This window comes from Simochromis diagramma, unplaced genomic scaffold, assembly GCF_900408965.1.
Source record: "Simochromis diagramma unplaced genomic scaffold, fSimDia1.1 OVJJ01000602.1, whole genome shotgun sequence".
NCBI lineage: Eukaryota > Metazoa > Chordata > Actinopteri > Cichliformes > Cichlidae > Simochromis > Simochromis diagramma.
Genome location: NW_024387040.1, coordinates 10,363,269 through 10,387,454, shown reverse-complemented (window position 1 = coordinate 10,387,454; position 24,186 = coordinate 10,363,269). Strand labels below are relative to the sequence as shown.

The window sequence follows — 24,186 nt, the reverse complement described above, 5'->3', positions numbered from 1 at the left end:
CACAATTGAATGAAAAAGAGTTGTGTGCAAGTCCAAGAGAATAAAGAGTCTGTATTTAGAGATCTGTACTTAGAGTACAATGCTAATACTTTGCTGCTTTGCTGATATGAGAATCCATCAATGTTCAGCATTTTAGCATCAATTATATTTACAAAAAAAGCTAATTAGAAATAATTTGATAATAGATTTACTTAGAATAATTTTTTTTTTAAATATTTATTTTTAGTTTTTAGCCTTTATTGACAGGAAAGCAAGAGTAACTGACACACAGCCCAGGACAGTCTCAAACACAGGCCTCTGCAGTAGACCTCTGCAGCGGCATGGGTCACCTACGTCAGCGGTCCCCAACCCCCGGGCCACGGACCGGTACTGGTCCGTGTCATTTGGTACCGGGCTGCAAGAGTTGAGGCTTGGGTGTGACATTTATGGTTTTCAGGGTTTTTATCGTTAACTCGGTTTTCCTGGGTCTTTTCCCGTGTTGTAGTTGTGTCTTATTTTGAAAGAAATGTTTGCACGTTACCATAGCGACCAGAGAGCATTAAGGGGCAGAGAGGAGGATGTTACTCTCAATGTTGTTGGCGCATTTTCAGGAGGACGCTGCTAATAAAGTTACTCAATTACAGAGTGAATTTGGGTTTATTATTATATTTACAAAATACCACAGTTTTTGTCTTGGTCGTATCATTTTATTTTGTTGTATTTATCCACGACACCTTAAAGGCCGCAAAATATTGTCTGGCATTAAACCGGTCCGTGGTCCAAAAGGTTGGGGACCGCTGACCTACACAACCAAGTGAGCTATACCGGCGCCTTATTATAAATAGGAATTTTATTGCAATCCACCTTTAACCTACTAAAAACATACCCAACATACACTAAGACAATAAGCTGTATCCTTTTTTTCCCCAAAGGTATTTAATTTAAAGTCTAATTGTTCCTTGCACTCTCCTTATCTAAGATGAAAATAAAACACAAAAACCTGCGTAGCATTTAGCACTCGGGTACTTTAGTGAAGAAAATGAACGCTCGTCATTACTGACTCCACATGACTTATTTTGGAAATTTGATGCTGTTAGGATCACACTTTCACAACCCACGGCTAATTTATAAAACCATAACAACAATAACAGCACTGAAAAGTGCTGGTGGCTGAATCAATTCTCTTTCAATTTCAGGGACAACGGGGATAAGTGGATCTTAGCTGGTGCAGATAATGTTTAGTCGCAGTGTTTCTTCTTTGCATTTTTGGAAGTTTTTTAAATGCTGATACAAACCAAGGACATTGACTGTGTGTGAATTTGCTTTTAAATGACGTCTCTTGTGAGCGATCTCTTTCTTCTTTTTCCTTTTCCTTTTCTTCTTTTTATATAAATGTGAGTCCACGGTAAAAAATGTACCTTTACATAAAAAAGTCAACTGCTTTTATGACTGTATCAGAACTACGCGTATTAAATGGCTTTCATTCAAAAGAACATCAGCCTTATGCTGACAATTTGCTGTGGCCTATGGACAATGAAAGGTAAAGGTGCTAGACACATTATTTCCCTTCTTTTCAGATCAAATTCCATCCCTTTCAGTTCCTTTTTGCTTCCATTTTGACACACACGGCTGAAATTCTGTTAAATTTAGCTGCTGCGGAGAAGTTTGAGGGATTTCTGTGAAGATATCCTGTTCTTGGAACCAAGCCCATTCATTTTCTATGGCGGAGATGAGTTCATAGTCTGACAGTGTTAAATTATGCTGCGGGGCTAAGGCTATGCAAAGACTATGGGGTGATTCAGAGATGGATTGGGCTATGATCTAAGGTTGTTATTGAATTTGGCTCCTGATATCCCTCAGAATGAAGAATGGAGTCAGGAGAGTGATTTGCTCCTTTTTTTTCTTGGTGCGAGACTAAATATATTCACTACTGGAGGGATTGTGTACACATCAAAAGTCTTCCTTCCCAAAGGCCCTCTCATGTTGGGGTTTAATAAGGTATTTTATTGTTTGAAGTAGTACTGCTTGTTTGAGTTGTTTATAATCCCTTTGGATCGTAGCAGCACAGTCGGTAGTGTAAAAGAGATGGCATTATTCTTGTTTTCTTTTCTTTTTCCACAGCACTGGGCTTTCGTTACATTTTATAAAGCAGGTAGGCTTTTTTTATTCTTTCTCCAAAGAACTGGGGAAAGCTGGGGTCACAGGGCACATGCTGTATTTCAATGCCAGTTGCAGGTGATTGACTTTATGCCTGACTATTGCATATAGGTGCTGCAGAGAAGAGAAGGAGACAAGGTAAAGAAGCTCACGTAACAGTAACAGTCCTTGAATGTATTATAGTGAATGCATTGTGTCTGGTCTCTCTACCTGGTTGAGGCACTGGAATCGTGCCTGTCCCATTTATGTCGTTCTAGCATTTAGCAGTCTTTTGTACTGCTGTGTATTCTCCTGCTTGTGCAAAGTTTCCACTCCTGAGCTTTGGGAAAAAAAGCTTACCAATTTCTGTGTTAAAAATAGCATTAATTACAATCTTTTAAAACAGTATCAAACACAATTAGACATTGCATTATATCTAGTATTGTGAATTCTTTGATACAACTAAGCGTAAATTTTGTGACATTTTTCTGGCAAAACTATCTAGAGTTGCTAAGACAAGCAATCTTAGTCTCAATAGAACAACAAAAATTTCATTGAGGCAGACTTACTCTCTGACTACACCTTCTCTCCTCTGGCAGCAGCTGATTATGTATTGCACGTATCAAGCACGGCATTATCAAAACTGAAGCATCCAGCGTCTTACCTGTTCCCAAGTCATATCCAGGGAGTGGAGACTGGTTTAGATTCTGTGCTTCATTACATTAAAATTTGGCTTTGCCACGTGTTTCTGGTATGTCACAGGTCTATACAGGTTTTCCAGAAAGGAAAAAAAAAATGCTCAAAAGGCCTCAAATAAAAAAAAATAAATAAAAAATCAAAAAAAAAAAAAATCTGTGGTTTACTTGCAACTTCCATGCAAATATATATGGATAACAAAGAGCTCTTCTTTCAAGGAAGATCCAATTTTCTTGCATGATTAGTTGTAAATTAGATGCTTCTTTCTGAAGCATGCAGAACAGATTCTTAATGAGTTCTTAATCACGCCAAGTTTTAAAGCAATTGATTACAAAATATTACAAAATGCTGCTAACATTTTCAACTGTCATTTAAATTTTGAAGAGGCATGCAGTGTTTAATAATACAGAGTGAGAAATCTGTTCCTTTAGGTTTAAATCATGCAGAGGACAAGCTGTAGCACATACCTAGATGAGTGAGAAGTACAACTCCATTGTGGCCATCTGACAAGAAAGAAAAATTGGCACTCTGTGTGATACAGTATACGAGCACAGTTTGACTTTAAACTCAAGCAGAGAGATGTGTCATAGATTTGAAATAGACTGAGAACATACATATATTACACTTGACTCTGTTCCTGAGCTGAAAATTGGTTCACTTTTCAGTTGACAGCAGCAGTACAATTTTCTGTGCAAAAGCTTAGAGCTGCAGCTATTAGAAAGAAAGCGAAATAATACAATATTATCTAGTCTGATTATCTATTAATCACACACACCAAAAAAAGCTCTTTCAGCCTCGCAAATATATAGTTTACCAGCTGTATTTTTAGTGTTTTCCCGGTGAACAAAACAAGTCACCTGAAGACATTACAACAAAGAAACATTTTCATTTTTCTTTGACAATTACAAATTAAAACAAAGTGTTTGCAGATTAGCTGATTAGGTGCAGAGCTACCCAAGTTCACACTAACCTGAATTACAAATAAGAGTCATGTCTTGGAAATAAATCTGTATTGATTGCAAGAGCTTTGGCAGAAGAAAAAGGGTAGTCCTTAAACTAAAATGTGCCCCTATTCCAAAACGTACTTCACTCACATTTATCAGTGTTGCATGTGTAGGTAGCACAATGTGATATAGTGCATGTGTCGTAGTTATTTAAGAGACGGGAACAAGCATACACAAATATGATATAGAGCGGTCATTGCTGACTGCGAGCTGTAGGCTTTCATGATAATTAGCCGGTGACTGTAATGCAGCTACGTAAATGCGCTGTGGGATCATTTGTGTCTGGTTTATTTGCTGTAGATGATCAGATCTACTTTACATGGCATCCCATTAATTTAAGTACATTATTTAAAGTACATGATTAACATGGCGTTCAGCCCATTCAATATGCACATTTAAATGATACATGTGGCGTAAATCATTTGGTGTTTCTAGTCTTGTTAATTTTACTTTCTGACCTGAGACAAAATAGGCTGATTTTATTAGGCATAAATTAAATTCTTTGTCTTCACCTTCCAAATTAGCACACTGGGTTAAAAGTTTGTCTGAAGCTGTTATGAGGTCGAACTTCTCTATCTATAATCTTGACAGATCTTAATACTGACAGAATTTTCAAACTACCATGTCCAACAGTGGATTTAATTTACGACAAGGAAAATCAAAATCTCGACTTTCCCCAAGACTCTTGCTCTGTCCTTTTTTGATCTCCTTTTTTGTTTGTTGGGCTCCCCATCTATACATAAAATCAGCTGCTTTCCAGCCTCAGGTATGTTGTCTGTGCATTCAGGGAAATCAATTAGTGAAGCAGACCAGAAGACAAAGTCAGCCAAAATTAAACAGAGAAAACTCTTTGTACAGTGCTCGCACTGAGGATTAATAATGGATGGTAGACATGGTTTGACCTCTGTACTGAAAAAAAATGAGCATAAGTAAATATATCTCATCCGAGTGAGTTACAAATGTGGTGCTCTTTCACCCGGAATCCTTTGTATGTCTCAGAGAGGATGAATTGACACATTTGAAGGGATTTATTAAAGAAAAGCCTGTTACAGTTACTCGCGTGGCATTGAGTGCATTTTTCTGGCTGTTTAATGGATCATGTTTGGGCTGTTGTTGCAAATTCATTGCACTTATCTCAACGGGAGGAAGTTACTTTTAGCACTGGAGTTTTCCAAATTAGGAGAAGTAGTGGTGGCACGGTGGCACAGTGCTTTGCACTGTTGAATTCCACCCTCTGTGTGGAGTTTGCATGTTTTCTCCTGGTACTCCAGCTGCCTTCCACAGTCCAAAGACATGCTTTAGTGGGGATTGGTTAATTGTAAACTCTAAATTGCCCTTCAGAATGGTTGTCTGTATCTCTGTTAGCCCTGTGACAGGCTGGTGACCTGACCAGGGTGTACCCTGCCTCTCACCCTAAGACAGCCGGGATAACCCCCCCCCCGTGACCCTGATAAGCGGCAGAGAATGGATGGAAGAAAAGGTTGTGTAGATTTAAGACTTTTTCGGTCTAAAGAGCTTTGGCTCTAGGATATTATTGACAGAAAATGCCTCTGAAATCTGGCCTGTTTGTTAAGTACTGTATATTTTAGGTCTTTAATTTTGAAAACATACACTATCAATGAATTATAATACCTGGTGATACCTATTATAGTCCAATCAATACATGATTTGAAGCATGATGTTGATATTGGATTTTTTTTCTTTAATTTTATGGTTTTATACCACAAATACTGGCAACGAATATTTAACAAAGCCAAGTTTTATCAGCAGAAACTTCTATCCTAAGGGTGTATTCAGTTCGAACTGAATAGGAAATGCTTAGTTGAAAGAAAAATTCACATAAGACATAAGTTGGTAGGGTAAAATGTGTAGTGCCTCAAGCAGCTGAAGAAGATTGAAGGGTTACATTTGATGTATATTCTTGTTAGCATGGGTAAGTTAGAGTCATCCTGTTTTGAATAAACTGATGAGATGAAAAATAGGTAATTCTTGCCAAGTCATGCAGTTCTGGTTTGATTTTGAATCACAGCCCATGAAGAGTCATGACTTCCGCGCTCTCTCCCCAAACTTCTGCTGACTCCTCATCTCTTGGCCTCGGGGTCTTGTCAGCAGACGGTGGCATACACAACAGAGATGTCACGCTCATTCTTGTGCTGTCTGGGACTCTTAAGGCAATGGCACGGCGACAGGAACAACACATTGGTTTCCCAAAAGTGGCAGCTGAGATCAAAGTTAACTTGTTCTTGAGTACCAGATTCCCAGATGTCATGTGGGCAATAGATGGAATACAAGAACTGATAGTACAACATTTACACAAAGAGGAGGCACATCTACTCCACGGATGTCCAAGGTGTCTGTACTGTGAAGCGTTTCTTTCAAATGTAGTTTTCAGGTTCAACTCCATTTTACTCATTCAGACCACATGAGATAATTTGAATAAATCTATGTAATCCCTGTAATCTCCTAGTCTCAGCTGGTTTAATAGCTTACAAGGTTCAGCCTACAGAGATATTAACGAATTGTGTGTGGGGGGGATTAAAATATGGTGCATTGACTATATAACACAATATCCATTATTTTGGTTTCATGGCTCTAAATTACAGGCTTTAGCTAATCTGTTTGTTTCAGATTTTTATGCATTAGTTAGTTACAAGTTGGAATATGAGTTTCCTATAAGTAGTGACTGGAAAGTTTGGGTGAAAGCTGTATAGAAACTGGAAACTCGGTTACAACAAATCCAACGTGGCATGAATTCTGCATTAGACCATCAGCTAAATAGTCATGGACATAAATTTCCCACAAGCACTTGTAATTGACAACTTTCTGAAATTGTCTTAAGCCTTAAATAGCTTCCCCAGCTGATTCTAAATTTGCCGTGCTGCTAATTTGCACATGTCTAAGTAAATACTTATACAAGTGTTTGGAAGTTCAGTCCTCAGAGGGCGAGTGTTTCTTAGCTGATGTGACTGATATATTGCTCTATGAACAAGCCAGCTGTCTTATTGGCCCAGACGATGGAGAAACTTCACTGGCTCATCAGAAAACCTCTTCACGCTTTAGCTATGACTTTTACTAAAGGCCACTTTCAATAAATGTCAGGCTCCAAACATTGGTAAACAGTTTTAGCTCTGATCAAATTCCAGAGGGGTGCTATACACGGTGAGGTTGCCATGTCTGCAGGATTACAAGGGTACCACTTCGGAAATGGCACATTAAACAAATGGAGCATTTCCCACTGGTGACGGCAGTATTTATTCCCACCACTGAGGAAGCCTGCCCTTTCACTTCACGTCCTGCTCAACCAAACTTTAAACCCCTCCCCATTCCTACGCATTACTGATATGGACTTGCTTCGTTCTAGTTACAAACTGCAGATTTGTGAGTGCCTGCGAGCCTGTCTGCCTTATCCGTGATATATTTCTGTGTTGTAGTAAGACACAGGAATAGGCCACAAGTACAGTTTGACATTAAGGACATGCCAGGCCAAGGTGCTTTCAATCCACACGCTTCCTCAGACCATCATAGTTTGCCATTCAACATATCTATCGTCATACTACTTCCTCATTCAGACATACATAACCTTATTACTGATTTATTACTATCTTTCACATTTCATTGATCTTTTTTGTTTGTTTTATTTGTCTTTTTTTCTTTGTTTAAATAAATTGGTTATTAATTGGCCTTCACCTCGCGTCTTATCTTTCTGTCACAGTGTACGAGCCCGGCTGTGTGACAGCTTGCACCAAGTTATTGGTACATTTTGTCTCCATGATTTTTCCCATTTCTCACAAAGGCAAGTTTTACTTAAACATTGATACAGAGAATTTGAAATAAAAAAAAAGATTGCATCAATGTTTCTCCTGCTCTTTCTTTTGATGTGTACCTGTGATCTTGCTGATGTTTTTCCCTGCAGTTCTGCAAAAACCTCAAACATAACTCCCATAAAGAAAGCAATGAACATGACTGTCAGCCTAACTTCGCTTCTCAGTGATTGCCAACTTAATACGCAGTACTTAAAATTAAATCACCCATTATACAATGTTGTTATTATATCATCCATTTAAACGTTTGAGTTAAAGGATGTGGGATTTTGTCATTGCCAATTATGCACTGATTGCTCAAAAGAAATATGAAATCCAAGTAACACTTAAGAAAAAAGTCATGCCTTTGTCACAAAGACATACAATATAAAACATTTTCTTTGTGCGCTGTAAAATAAAATACATATTTAATTAAAAACACTTAGAAATAACCCAGCTGCTGTAAAGTCCAAACATGGTAAAAGACGCCTGATGAATTAACATTTCATAATAATATGTTGGATTATGTTATATTTTAGAGGAATACCAAAATATAATTACTTATTTAAAATTTTATTATTTATTTATAGAGCATGAGTCTCTACATGAGATGATTTAAGAGGCATGGTTTAAAATATCCTTCACTGATGGAGAACTATGAAGAAAATACAGCTAGCATTATTGCTCTCATAGCTCTCATAGTATGTACCGTAAGCTTTTGCTAGCTAGTAGACAGCTGAGCGCTAAAATCCACAAATGAGCTGAAAGCAAAAGATAGGTAATTACAGAGTCTATAGGCCATACAGGCCAGGATGCCCTGAAGACACAGTTTATCAGCTAGAGGCTTACATGACTAAGTGATAGTCTCTGCTTCTGGAAACTGTGTGATTTATGGCTAATAATAAGTTAGTTAATGTCCTCCTGATCCACATCTCCAATATTTTGATTGTTCATTGTCCTTGTCGGTCATCGTCATCCGCGTATTGGGGGTGACTAGCCTCTGAGAAGAGATTATTGATGTTACTGTCATCGGGCGGTCACCTCGGAGTGCTCAGAGCGATGAGTACTCTTCACCGAATTGGTTTTTAATCAAAAAATCATGTGTTAAAAACCACTGAAGCCTGTTTGCTGTGAAGAGCCTGAGTGCATGTAAAAAACACAAAAAGCAAAATGAGCAAACAAACATAAGCAATTATGTTTCTCCAAACATTAAAAAAAATGAATGGCATGAAAATTGTGTCGAAATAAAAAAAAAGGGGGAAGTAAATGAATAGAAATGAATTCACAGCTATTTATATTTTGATTGTGTTTCTTCATTTTATCTGAATACTGTACCTTATCAAATAATGGGACATTATTACATTTCATCTTTCACAGCCGTGTGTTATGTCAGCCCAGCTGGATATTCATTGGCTGCACTCCATCAAATATGCACATATACTATAGGAGGCATGACTGAATATTAGCACAACAATGGCGAAGATAAATAAGAGGATGAAACTTTTATGAAGGGTATTAAACCACCCTTATTTACCTTCTGTCACATTCCAATCAAGTTTCAAGTTTCCATGACTTGTAGACTAGCAAAGGTCACCAATATTGATTGCATAACAACATCACTTTGGCCTTTATGAAAACACAAACACGTGTGTTAATTTATCATACTATTCTTTGTTTGTTCATCATATTACTTTACGTAGTGAGCGGGTAAAAACGGTTGTTCATAAATACCAAACAAATTAATAATAAAACCATATGTTTATTTACTGTTCTTCTTTCTTGAAAGCTACTATACATATTCCTTGGATACAGGCGTGTATAAGTGTTTGATGAACATTTATTTAGAGATATCCATGACAACTAATTCCAGTGACACGTACCGTACACGTAATGCAAACAACTTTGTCAGTTTGTTACTTGTTGATCTTTAGGCTTTGGCTCCTGTGCCGGAGTCTGCATACGCTCGGCTGTGTCATCAGTCTGGGTTCTTGGCTAACTTTGCGTTGGCATGCTCGCAAAATAAAATCAGCTGATAGTCGCAGTGTGTGCAGATGAAAACCTTTCTAACACAATGCATAATACATATAATTATAAGGTGCAGTTAGAGAATGTAGATGCTAATAATCCAGGTACCCTAGGCTGTTTTTATAGGAAGTGTAATCCAGATTGATGAATGTGTCTAGGAAGAGTTAAGAAAGAGACATACATGTATACATATGCTGCGATCATCATAGTTGAGTTCTCTGGAGGGAAACTCAATAATCCTGAACATGATCACTGGTTTCATGATTCGTCCTCTGGGGATCATGGAAGTCTAAAACTTTTATGACATTCCATTGAGAAGTTTTTGAAAAACCTTCTGGACTCAAAGGTGGTTGAATGATGGCTGACTGACAGCCAAAACTGCCATGCACAAGCCGAGCTTCTATAAGGTTTGGGCTGTAAATATATTAGGTGGAAGAATTATCGTCACGCAGAGGAGGAACCTTGATTATCATCTTGTGGAGTGCGGTCCCCCTTCCCAGGCAATCTCCACTCGACAATTTAATTAATGTGACTCTGCCGACTCCATGCGACCTCATATGTGCGATCTGAACTACCCCAAAACCAACTGTGATGATAAATGTCTGCAAACCTTCTGGCATTAGAACACATTATGTTGAAGACAAGCTTCCAGATTTATGAAATGGATTACAAAACCCACATTATTACAGCAGCTTTAAAGTTATCTGTATACAAGGGGCAGATCTGTTGTTTCTGCTTTCGGAAAATACAGCTTTAATTTGTTTTAGCAAATTCCTAGGGCCTTTTTCACATGACAGCCAATGGAGAGCGGCTGCAAGACAGATGGAAAGCAGCCACTTTGGAAGGGCCTGGCATCTTTGTTGGCGGAGGGGAGCACTTTCTAAAGTTGCAGAACATTTTAACTTTTTTAGAGTAGACAGACTGTTTTTGTTAGTTAAATAATCACAAAGAATATGTGTAGGAGGTTTCACCTTACACAGCTGACACATTATAGCTGAAAGCATGGCGGTAGAGTTAAGCTAGAGTGCTCGAGTCTTTGTTTGAACGCTGCACCCCTTTTGTCTACACTTTCTTTTTTAAAAATTTTTTTTCCCATACATAAAAGAAAAAAAAATCTTCAGAGGAACACATGAAGGTTTAGCCAATTCACGGTAACACACTGCCTAGCATTACTTTGGTTATGCATGATATATTATGGCTTTATCACGATGCCTAGCAACCGCAAATGAACAAGCTAAAATGACCCATTCGTAGCATTTATTATGTGCTTGCAACATCTTATAAAATTATGGTGTGAAATTAAGTTCATAATTGATTTCCACGAAACTTGAATTATGTATGATATAGTCTGACTTGCCTAGTGACCACTTGCCAACAAGCTAAACTGATCCATTTGTAGGGTTTACGCACCCACAACACCTCACAAAAGCACCATATCATTTCAATTTCACAACGAAAATATCTCACTTATGTCCGCAAAACTTAAATTATGTGTGATATATGTGTGATATAGTATTATATACTATCACCACATTGCCTAGCAACGACTTAACAAAAGACTAAAACCATAATACTGTAGATTCGAATATAAATAGTAGGTAAAAAAGCAAAAAATACACTTAAGCTAACTTGACAGTGAAGGGAAGAATAAATTTGAACTATAACACACTTGAAATTTGTCTGTGTTATAAAAAGTCTACTTACATATCATAGATTTATATAAAATGTATTTAATTTTTTAGGATAGACTGGTGTTCCCTGCTTTGCATTTTAGTTCACATCTTATATGATCATAGAAGCTTGATATTTCTATAATTGCCACGTACCGTCTTTGATTTAACTTTTTTCTCCCCTTTTTTAACTTGAAAGTCAAATTCTAATGAAAGGCGTACAGTAACTGCTTCAATTAATTATGATATTCTTGCACTTCTAAAAGGAACTAAGTTGACTATGCAAATGTAACTGAGTGTTATTAAGCTTTACATTTTAAGCAGGCAGTCATAATGTCAAAATAGTACATGTCAGTTTGTGATAAATTAATAAAAAATATTCATGATTAATGACCCAGGGCTATAGTCAATATGAATTTTAAACGAACACAGTGTTGGAGTGAAGTCAGAGGGCTTTTCCTTCTACTGTAGATGAACAGAGTTGGAGCAGAAAAACCATGAGTCTAGGACCATAGCTTCAGAACAGTATGTCAAGTGATATTTATAGCTCGCCGTAGCTCATACTTTGCTGTATATCCTGCATGTGTCCTTTGCTGTAAAAATGAGGTCTTTTGTCACTTTAACAGGTATGCATGTGTTATTTTTTTCATTATGTGAGTGGATGCCTGCAGCAGTGTCACCTGAACTTTCTTTTATCTGAAAACACTTTTCCGAGCAGTCATTAAAATTCTGAGCTGGACTTGAGGGCTACACGCAAACAGACTGATCCAATATTTCACTGCCAGTAATACATAGAGCTGTATAAACAATATGCATGCATAAAAACCTTGCAAATGCCTGTTCCCCATTCGTAAGAAATTATGGCAAGGATGTGCATACCCCATGCTTACTTCAGATCATGTTAGCTAAGTAAAAAAGAAAAATAAGAAGTGACACAATTTTGCATAAACCAAAACAGAGTGTGCATTGCTTATTGTCATTATATACTTCCTGTTTACACAATCAGACCTATGCAACACTTGACTATTGACTTTATAACTTTATAGTACAACTTTTTATTCATATATACTTTTTGGCAATTGCTGGTGATATAAAAAGCCTGTTCTTCAGCCTGATTTAATAGTTTTTGTTGTTTGTGATTCCAGAACCGAATCTAACATACTTGTCTTTAAATATTTCATTGTTTCTTTCTTCACAAGTTGGATGTTGTCTTCATAATCAAGTCTAATTACTTCTTTTAAAATAGATTTTATATATAAACAATGAAATAAAGAATGGTTTACAGCCAGTAACCATGTAGTGTTTCTATGTACAAAAAGAATATGTATGCACAGTCTGCCAGTGTTATTAGAAACAGTCTCTACATAAAAGTTTAGACATGGTTCTCATAAACAAAATGAGCTGTCGTGGTTATTTTCAATGCTACGTTTGCACACAGCTACATTGGTGCCAAATTGTCTACAGATGTATGATCTATATCTCACATGTAGAAGCTTATGATCAATACAACTCTGAACACAGTTAAAACCAAGTAGAATGTAACTCCTGTTGCAAAGCAACATATTTTGTGCATTAATTTGTAGTTTCATATTGCTGATCCTTGGCATGTTGTAATTTCAGTCAAATCTGGAGACAGAGTTAAAATATTCTTTTCATTTTATCTTCCCCGTCACTGTAACAAATTTGGAGCATGACTTTGTGGTTTAATAATGCTTCCTTTCACCAAAAATAACTTAGTAACCAGTCATTTCTTCACAAGTAGTGTAAACACGTTAGACTGGGTGGTTTTTTTTATACACAGATCTTCTAATTTATATGCACAAGTGTATGGCCATGGTAAAAAAGAAAGTGCACTCTCAAGGAAAACACACTGTCACAGAAGCTAAAATAACAGTTTGCAGTCTGGCACATTCAGGTGTTTGGCAACAAAGTGCCAATAATGAGGAAAATCAGTAATGATAATATATATATATATATATGTATGTATGTATGTATATATATATATATATATATGGCAGCAAAGTTGCATCATATCGAACCACAAAGACTTTTGCCATAATTCACAGCACCACATTTAGTGAAAACCAAGTACAACTCTCAAGCACGGTAGCGGAGTAGTGATGATTTGGGCTTGTTTTGCAGCCACACTGGGCACCTTGCAGTCACTGTCTGTACCATGAACTGCTCTAAATATACTCTAGAATCAATTGTGAGGCCATCAGCTTCACTGTGAGGCCATGCACAGTGGGATCATTTGGGGACAATGATCCCCCAAATAGCAACAAATCTGCAACAGAATGGCTGAAAAAGAAAAGAAACAAGGTGTTGCAACGGCTCAGTCAAAGTTAAAACCTCAACCTGAGTTAAACACTGTAGCAGGACCTTAAGAGAGCCGTTAATAAAAATATCTGCAAAACTCAATGAACTGAACAAATGTTATAGAGGAGAGCGGGCCAGAATTTCTTCAGATTTTGCTTTTGCTTTTATTAAATAAATAATGGCAGAGTATATTATATGTCTAAAGGTTGCATTTACCTTTAGACATCTTAATTATTTATAATCTTCCTCATGTGTGAAACCTTACAACGCACATACTTTCTTTTTACTGTGACTATATATATGTGCATTTATTCAATATGCTCTTTTTTAAAATATTGTAGGCCATTGACAACTACAGTATACAGCCAGGAAGGTTCTTGATACTGTCTAATTTCAGTTCATATTCTGTCAGTTCTTGTCAGTTTCAATAAAATCCTCACACATGTCATAAATTAACTGGATTTCTGTTCTTTGAGGGACTCTAATATTTGGCACAATTGGCAACAGCTTTTTTTCTATGTAAACCTAAACTCTATAATCTGTGCATAAAGACACGTTAAATGCAGCTCTAATCTCTCTAATCACATCTAATAAATCTCTGTTCAACCACTTCTAGCTATTTTTGAAAAATTAACTGTGCACTGCATGGATACATGAAACTAATGAAACACCTTAGGATAATAAAAACACATTGAAAGGTTAGATGCAGATTGCGTCTCCACCATCTTTTAATAATGCTGCATTCATATTGATACTGGCCTCAACCTCAATGTTAAAATGGTTACCTTTATCACATCTGAAACAGTGTCCAGTTTATTGGCCTCTCTTTCTTCTTTTTTTTGCCTCAGATAACCTGCAGACGAGATGAATAATAAAGTCCAGCATGCCACGGTGATTCCTTATATCGACACCACCTGATATGGAAATACACTTTTCTTCTCACCTTTTCTCCTTTTCATTTAATCCATCAATAGGCTGTCAGTTATAGGCTGTACTCACTTGCACATGAAAAAAAAGGGAAGGGAAAAAAAAAATGCTGCAACGATAGCATCTAAGAAGTCTTTTTGTGACAAAAGAGCTTTGATTCCCTCCCCCATAATACTTTGAAAAGGATGCCTATTCCTGTCTTCCATTTATGTGCATCACTGTGATGAGGGCAGCTGAATGCCACACACACATACATACACATAAAATAAAAAAATAAAATAAAGTGAAAGCTTGCCCTGATTGCTGGCTTGATTACTTTCATTGATGTGGATGACAAATCGGCATGGTGGCAAGACTGGCAAAGCAGAAAAGGCAGCAGGGCACCAGACTGAAAGGCCCTGGAAGCACTCCTGCATGTCTTTAATTAACATGTGCGTGTCAAGGGATCGTCCAAAAATGGCCTCATTGTGCTCAAGTAAATTAAGAAAATCTCTATCCCCTGCATCTCTTTCTGTGAAAGGAGTCTAGTTTTTCATTCCTGTGCCGCTGCGTGTAAATGTATCTGTCTGCTTATTTATGTTTCGCATTTTCTTTTGAAGGGACTAGAGATTTGTTACATTCACATTAGCACTGACACAGCTGCTTAGTACTTGTGTTCAACAATCAAAATTTAATTTGTACATTTTCTAATGCACAGCTTGCAGTGTTGATGTCTGTAGTATACTGAGTGCACTCCAGTGAAGCTGCGTTTCACTATAGCGAGCGAGCCCACTTGGATTTTGCAAAGGCGCTTAATTTGGGATATCAAATTTACAAAGCTATAATTACATTGTCTAGTAACCTTTTAGCTGCATGGATAATCTCATGAGAGGTGAGGATATGCTAAGTTGAAGATACCTTCTAGCAAAAGGATTGTTCAAAACTAAATAGCAGATAAACTGAGTTTTGACTTTTGATAATTCAAATAGGCACGAGTCTAAACCAAAACCAAAATAAATCTTTCATCTTGTCATTCAGTGAATTAATGTTTTGTGAACATTTATAAAATTATCAAAAAAAAAAAAATCCGTTCTTGCTATATCAATATGATGCCATTTACTACTTTTTGATAAAGCAGGTGCTTTTTTTCTTTTTTTGATAACTTCCCCTTACACGACACAGACGGCTCCATTGTTTCCTGTCAGAACTGATTGTTTCATTTTGTCAAATGCAATGCTTCTTGTGCACCGCAGGCAACGAGTGCATTGTGCCTCAGGGTTGTATTAGGCACAGACTAATGTATGATTAAACGTAACAAAACCCGCCACTCATGTTAGTTTTTGATTTACTGCTTATTTATTCACAGAAACACGAATGACTGATCTAATAGGAATCCAGATAAGAAGCTGGATTTGAAACAAACAGAAAAAACAATGTGTGTATACGTTTTCTTTTTGCATTAGCGATCTTGACTGTAGCTGTTAAGGTCTATTTTTCAGAAAATCCCAATTCAATTTCCCCACACCGAAACAGAGCCATTATCTCTTTTGTGTCATGACTCAGCCAGCAGGTGCAGATATGAGCCACCGCTGTCTGATGGAAACAGAACGTATAAATGGCAGTCAGAATTCTGAAAATCATTTTTCTGACTTTGACTGAAAGCCGATTCTCTTATGAGAACAATCGCCACATCTGAGAGAAAGCAGCGAATCCTGCCGTATCCCTGAAAACTGCTTCTCAGCTTTTTTATATTTATCCTCTAAAAGAGCTGTCTGCACTTGCTTTGTACCTGCTGTCAAGCCATCACATGCATCTGTTTGTACAGACTGAAGTCTATTAAACAGCATTCTTGTACCATTTTGAATCAGCTTATTTGAAAATAGAATGAATGAAAAAAAGAGAAATTCTCCTAAATTACAAAAACGTGTATTGGTTTTTTTCACAGAAAATAAACTGACACTTCAGTTACTTCAGCTTATATTTCAACTGCTGCCACTGCCAACATACACACTTCAGCTTTTCCCCTCAACTGACAGTGCAACTGCTTTTATCTCTTACACAGCTGGCAACTCAACCATCTTAAAAGTGTGTTCAGACAGAAAGTGAAGGAAATGTTTTTGCCTTTTGCCCTTCTTATAAATTGTATCTGATTGTGACGCCACTATGTATTTACTACAAACAACCAATAGACCACCTTTATGGTAGCTGTGTTGTAACTAGCGAGACACGAGTGTACAAAAGAGAAAGAAATTCAAGCTTACTTCTCCCGTGAATCCAAAACTGATCCAACTACGAAAGCTGCATGGCATTCGGTCTGAGTACGCAGGTATATTTCAACAAATGCTCTCATTACCTCAGCATAAAATGACAGTTTTTCTAATATTCTTCCTGAAAAGAATTCAGACTTTATTTTAGAGTTGAGTCATTACAGAATAGGATTAGAGTCATGACTTTTAACATACTTTTTTCTCAGAATTTGAAAAAAATAATTCTGAGATTTAAAAAAGTCAACATTTTGATTTTAATCTCAGCATTTGGAGGGTTTTTTTTTTTCTCAGAATCATAAAAAGTGCGAATTTTGATAAAAAGTCAAGGATTTATCTTGAGTGGTGAGTCATACAGAACACATGTTACTGTCAGATTTTGTCTTAGGTTTTTAGTCATCGATTTTATTCTGCTGATTTATGAACAATTTTCTAATAATGAAAAGAGACAAATTTTTAAAAAAGCTAAATTTCTTTGCACGACTAACACTCACACAAATATGGTCTATGCACATGATAAGATGTGACATTTATTATATTCTTTCCAAGAGCCTTTCAGCTTGGCAAAATCAAATAAAACACTCAAAAACTTGAAAACAGCGCTAAAAGAATAAACCAAACTAATCAGAAATTATCTTAATAACGGAAATGTGTTAAACTTACACTAATGTGAAGACACCATTTATTATACTTAAGCACAATAAGGAAACAACTTCAGGGGCGCAGATCCCATGCATCTGTACGCCACTGTGTGATAGCTAACAGTCTCTCCGTGGCGATCGCTAATTCCCCACCTCGCAACTTGAAATGAAAGAAGGGAGGCTGCACTACTGAGCCTCTCTCAAAGCGCAGCACCATGGCTACTCACCAGAACATGGCCGAGTGAATAGATGAAAAGCCAAGCATGTCGAGAGCTGATGTCAGTGACAGCTACACTGAAGCCTCTGTCTACATTTTTAGCTTTTTTCCCTCCCAGAAAGGCCCTTTGTCCTGTCTGTGTACTTATTTTATTTGAGTTTCACGTATGCTTTCATTAATGACTCTGAGCTCCTGTTAGTTTCACATATAGCATGTGTTTAGTGTCCAGACATAATGCTAATTTAATGGCAATTCCTGTTTGTAATTATGCTATTGTGTAGAATATGATTTGTAGTGGGTTAAGGCTTCCTGTGCACCATCAGTTTCTCAACAGGAAACAATGTCAGAGTGCACCGTTTTCAGTGTTTCATATTTTTCTTACTTTTGAGATACTGTACTACCTTGCTAGAAGACAACCTGTTGAGCCCTGATCTTCAAGCAGCTCTGTGAAATATCTTGAGGGCGATGCCTGATTAAGGGCTCTTGAGCAACAGCTGAGGCTGTTTAAGTGTACAGGATTGAGTATTGCTCACAGGCTGCCTGTAGGTATTGATGTTTATATCCATTTTAGGTTGTTCAGTCCACTGAATAGAAGAAACACCTTCTGAAAAACATCCAAAGCCTGAAACATGCATCTTTTCATTTGTATTTTCTTTTATGAGACTTTATATTTGTATTCTTTTCGTATCGCACACAGATAAGCAAAACAGAGGAAGGGGGAGGGACAAAAGGATTAAACATTATTCAAGCACTACATGCATTTTTTTTTTTGTTTGACTCAATGGTGAAAATGAAAATTCAAATGCTAGAATAATTTGAAAATGTTGTGCAGTAGTTTTAGTAAAAGGACAAGCGCGAATCAGTGGGTTGTTATGGGTTCTTTCATGCTTTTTACCCTTCTCCCTCGCTACAAGGTAAACAAGCAAACACAAAGCTAACAGGCTGGTCCCTGGAGAACTGCCTGCATACAAAGTGATGATAAGTGTCAGCAATGATTTCAGAAGGGTTCGTGTTCAGATCCCACCCCTCCTTCACAATCCCTGGGAGCGCCTTTGAGCTACACTGCCGTGCAGCACCGTGCCGCATGCTGTGTTACACTCACCTCGGGGGAAGCGAAGAAAAGAATAACAGGAGTTTACATTTTAGCAAATATGGTGCTGAGGGAAAGGAACAAGAGTTGAAACTTCAAAAAGCACCTGAAAATTAGCAGCAAAATGGATTCGATTAATGATAGAGAAAAATTATTTGACTTGGCTGTACTTTTAAAAACCCTCACCAAAGTAATACATATTTTATGTAGCCTGCAATTTTGGACTGAGTGTGTGGAGCCAAACGCTGGACTCTTCTGTCTTCTTCTTTTGCAAACAGAGCTGGAAATGTTGCAAACCAAACAGTGCACTGAAAAGACCACATACTGCGCTTGACCCCCGACCCTGCTTGCATACTTTGTGGCCTGTCTGCTTTGTCCTTCTTGTCCATGGCATTTACCGGAAACAAACTGCTACGGATGGCTTCCTCGAGATTAAATGTTGACTCTCCCCAAGACTGGTAATTTACCTTAGGTTTGTTCCTGACAGCAGGAGATGGTGAATAAACACAGTAGGCTCCATAAGAGGGGTGACATATGCATGCTTAGGCCTGAGGACGCAGCCACTGCAATCATCATGGCCTCAGTGCTGAATCCATCAGCAGGCTGATGGATTCCATTAATAAAAGACCTTTGGTGTTATATCCTCTCTTAAGCTTATACTCCGTCAGCACCACCGAAATAATATTGACCTAATCATTCTCTACCCTTGTGTGCTGAAATACCATTGTTATTTATACCGTAATGAGATGTTGACATTTACAGATAAATTGAAAGACGAGTTTCATTATTGTCTACTCAACTACGCTTATCTCTCTCTCTCTCTATATATCTATATATATATATATTAAAGTGCTGAAAAACATTTTTCTCTGTTGCTGCAGGGGAAAGTACAGTAACTGTACTTTTTCTGGTCTTAAGCTCTGGGTCAGGTGCGGTAAGGATATTAAAAGTTTTGTAGCATCAAAGAAGTTCTGGCGAACCATCAGACGGCTCTAGAAGGTAGAGGCCAGGCCTTTGCCCTGACTTTTTTCATCATTGATAGTTAGCTGCTGATCTCAGCTGGGGATCATACAAGGGAAGAATTCCTCAACCTACATGTCACGTTATCTAAGAGGAAGATATGCCGGGAAACTATTTTTGAAGCTTACTCATTTCTCTGGTGGAGTTTATGAAACTAGTAAAGAAGCACCGCAGGGGAATTTTGCTAAGCATGGAGAAAATTTCCTCAGGGATGCAAAGTGCTCTAGCTGTTTTCTGGCTGTCATTGGGAATGTGCATTTTCAGTATCACTTTAAGGTCAGGCTCCTGGAGGAAACAGACCAGTCTGACAAGGATGATGACAAGGAGATTTCATGTGATGTATCTCAGATTGAGGAGGAGTAGAAGTTGATCAGGTCATTGCTACCAAAAGTCACTGCAAGGAGTTTCTCTTTGGAGTTTTCACAGCCACTTTGTGAGAGATTTATATTGGTGTTCACTCCATTTTTGGAGGTATTGCTGAATTTGCAACAAGCAGCTGTAAAGCTATTTAAATAAAGATTTAGTTCAATTTTATCTTTAAAACGAGGACAAAAGCTATGTCTTACTTCCAATTGGACAACAAGGTCTTAAAGGATACCAGTGTTCTGACATGAACAGCAAATCTGAAACCTGCTATATGTCTCTAGGAATTGATTAACACTGAAATAGAAATAGACGATGCTGAATAGTCCTTTTCTTGCACATATAAACAGTATTTTAAATTTACTTTGATAGAGTTTTACCTGACATGAGATGTTTATGTCCAGGTTTCATTAACAGCAGATGGTGTACTATAAAGTTTCCATTTTCAGGTAGCCGTGATAGGTGTTTGTTGTAGTCCCGTTAATCTGTTCATCCACCCTGACTGCATCCATTGACCCCTTTTTTTGTTACATCTTGTCTCCTCGCTGATGATGTTGTACTGTAGACTTTATGAGACATTCACAGTGTACCCTCTATTCTGTACCCATCACAGTGGATTTTAAATCAAACACTCAAGATGTGATTGAAGTGTAGACTTTAAGCTTTAATTTAAGGGGTTTAAAAAAAGTATCGCATTTACTGTTTAGGAATTACAGCCATTTTTACACAGATTCAGCCATTTTCCAAGGCTCAAAAGTAGTTGGACAATTAACTGACAAGCCTGCCTCATTTTTCAAATCAAGATGAACTTGTTCTAGAATGATGGAAAGAGAAAAGTATGGAAAACGAAAGAAGGAGTTTAGAATCTCAAGCAGACATGGTGGAGCCTGTGTTATGACATGGGAATGTATGTCTGCCAGTAAAACCATTCAGCTTGAATTCATGGGATTGCTGACCAAAGTTCCAGGATGGCTGCATAGTGAGTCACTGTGCAAATGGATGATGATCCAAAGTGTCCTGCCAAAGCAACCAAAGAGTTTCTTAAACCAAGTGGCTTAATCTTCATTGACCCGTTCATTTGACTTCAATCCAGTAGAGCATGCTTTTCAGTACCTGAAGATAAAACTGAAGCAAAAGAGACCTGCAAGCAACAGCTGAAGTTGGCTGCAGTAAAGACCTGGCAGGAGGAAACCAGCATTTAGTGATGTTGACAGCCTGCAAATGATTTTCATCCAAATATCAAAAACAATCCTTGTATTTGAAATTATGTTAGTTCCTTCATATTATTTTGAGCCTCTAATGGAGGACAGTATAAAGAATGATGTGAAAATTACTGTGGACTCTTAATAAAATACTTTTTTTTCACCCCCTTAAATTAAACATTCAAGTCTGCACTTCAATCACATCTTGGTTGCTTGATTTAAAAGCACTCTGCCAGTGTACAGAAACAAAATTTCACTGTCCATATACTTTTAGACCTAACTGTAGAAGGAGAAGGTCAGCACAGTAAAACGTGATGATGTGGTATATTGCCAAGAAGTCAAGTGAACAGCTGTTCTATCTCATGTCACAATTTTGAGCATGACTTTTGATATTCTGTCATTTCAATACGGCTTTGGCTCTGGCTGTAAGAATCCAACGTTTACTTCTTCCAAGAAAACCAACTCTACAGTATCAAGAAACACACTTTTATGATATATCCTGTAGCTCTGAAAGTAAATCTGATGTTATAGAAATACCATCAAGGTTGTCTGATCATATGCTACAAATTAGGGTGTGGAGTTTAAATGAAGTGAGCATTTCAAAGGGCAGAGACATTAATGAAAGATACAGGACAGCTACATTAAGAGCTCTTGTGTTTTCAAAGCTTGAGTCCTTCGATTTTATATAAGTGCAGTACTCGCTGACTAAAGCAGCCGTTTACCTTGGCGAAGTTTATCTTGCAATCATTGCCATTGTGTACCTAATACTTTTCAGAAGCTGTTTGTCTCCAGTCTTTTGCAGAGAAAGGAAGCTGGAACAAAAACACAGACAGACAAAACCCAGACGTAGCTGATATTATTGTTTAGGTTGATTTAGGTTGAGACTTGAAGTGCGTTCATTACTGCCACAACTTTTTCGTATACACTTTTAAACACTGAATATCAAGAATCAGATGTTCTGTCATGTCAAAGATGATGAAGTAAAGGCAGAAATATCCACTGTCCTAAATACTTATAGCAAAAAAGGTCAGTCTGCCCGTTACTAAACTCCAACTAACTACTGCCTTCCCCTAAAACACACATCAGTGCTGTGTGGATGTGGAGTGGATGTCCATCACGCAGCTCTAACTTCAAACAGGATTATTCAGGACTGGTTACTTGTCCTGATAATTTGAATTTCTTTCTCCAGAAGTGTTTAAGGAATATTTTGTTGGAGTTGTACTTTGAGAAAGGGTCTTTAAGTCATCTTTAAAGTCTCGACTTGCTCTTCGGAGATTAAAACGCTGTCATAAGCAGAATGTTGCCGCGGTAACTACAAAGGTACCTTGATAAAACATGTAGTTTGTAAAGGTGTACAGTATTCTGTCTATGCAACGTCACAACAAGTCCTATTAATACCCATTCTAGCTACTCCACCAATCAAACTTTCTTTTAGCCCACATGCTGTGAGGTGAACAACGGTTTGATTTAAAAGTATCGTCCTCAATGTTTGGTGCACGACTAGATTTAAAGACGGATGGTTTATATGATCATTAAACAGGACGGATCTGACAGCACGACTCTTGGTACATGACCTCAGCTCTTGCTATTTATCCTCAGAAGACATAATCCTGTCAAATCCTTTTTTGCTAGTGGATAAACTTAAAGCCACACTTTGTATGCTTTAAATGGCAACAAGAGGAACCTGCAAACGTGATCTAAGGTTGAACATCCAGATGTCTCGTCACCAATTCCAGTTAGAACATTCACGTCTATAAAATCATCTGTCTTTGTTTTATGTCAAAAAGGAAAAAAGATATAAAGAAGTGCACAATGGAAACCCTGAGTCCTAATTTCACTCCATATAACTTTAACACGCTGTTGTTTTTGCACTGGAATTCTGGCATCTCTTCACCTGACATACAGAAAAAGGGATTCGATTGGAGCGTCACAATTCCCCGTGGAGTTTCGTGAACCACGTTTAGAGAGCTTTGTATATGTCCTTGGCAAAAAAAAAATGAGATGATTAATGTTTCCAGTGGAGCCATTCATCTCAGCCCTAATGACAGATTTTTGGTCAGAAAATGTGTGAAAAACACAAATCCATTTGGTGCATCATTGTTGTTTTATTGATTCAACACACATTCAATGAACACATTTTGTAACCACTGTAGTACATTTTTGATGTCAGATGAGCTTGTTATTGCTGGGGTTTTAATGGAAAATTGCTAGTTTTGTTTGTAATGACCATTACATTAGTTAGGAAGTCACACTGTCATTACAGTAAAAGGCAGCGTTTCATTTCGTTCCATTATTTGCAGCAGAATGCAAATCATGGTGGGATTTGGTACTATAATTCATGCATAAATGGTGCATGTTTTGATCTTTTGATCTGATTTGAATGTTTATCCAATAAACATGATGTGTTTGCTTGCGCTGTTTGTGCATATTTGTAGCAACATGACAGTGAATATTTGTACGGATTAAATACTGAATGTTTTAAAGACATTTTATAGCTGCATTTGTTGTTTGTAAAGTCTAATAGAGGAGCATATTATGTGATTTCCGCTTTTTAATTTTCTTTGAACATAATTAAGAATCCCAGACATGTCTAAAAATGTACACGGTATATATTTATTTCCCTTCTCTACATATTATAAAGTGCGTCTCTGAATGAGCGCTCTGTGATGTCAAAAGGGACAAGAACCAGTCTTCACTCGTGGCTTAGAGACTCAGCCTTTTAAATACCAAACGACCAGCAGCAGCCTGCCTCTCTTACTCTAACTTTAGCGATGTCTCGGCCACAAGCAAAGCAAGCTATATGTTCTGTTGTTGGCTACAAGGACAAAAACAAGAGTTTCCATGCACTTGCAGC

The 24,186-nt window shown here is 37.5% G+C and overlaps 1 protein-coding gene across 1 annotated transcript in view; it reads left to right on the top strand.

The window, feature by feature from the left end:
* Positions 1-24,186, top strand: part of LOC120741312 (cadherin-7-like) — a 109,817-nt gene that overhangs the window by 17,072 nt on the left and 68,559 nt on the right.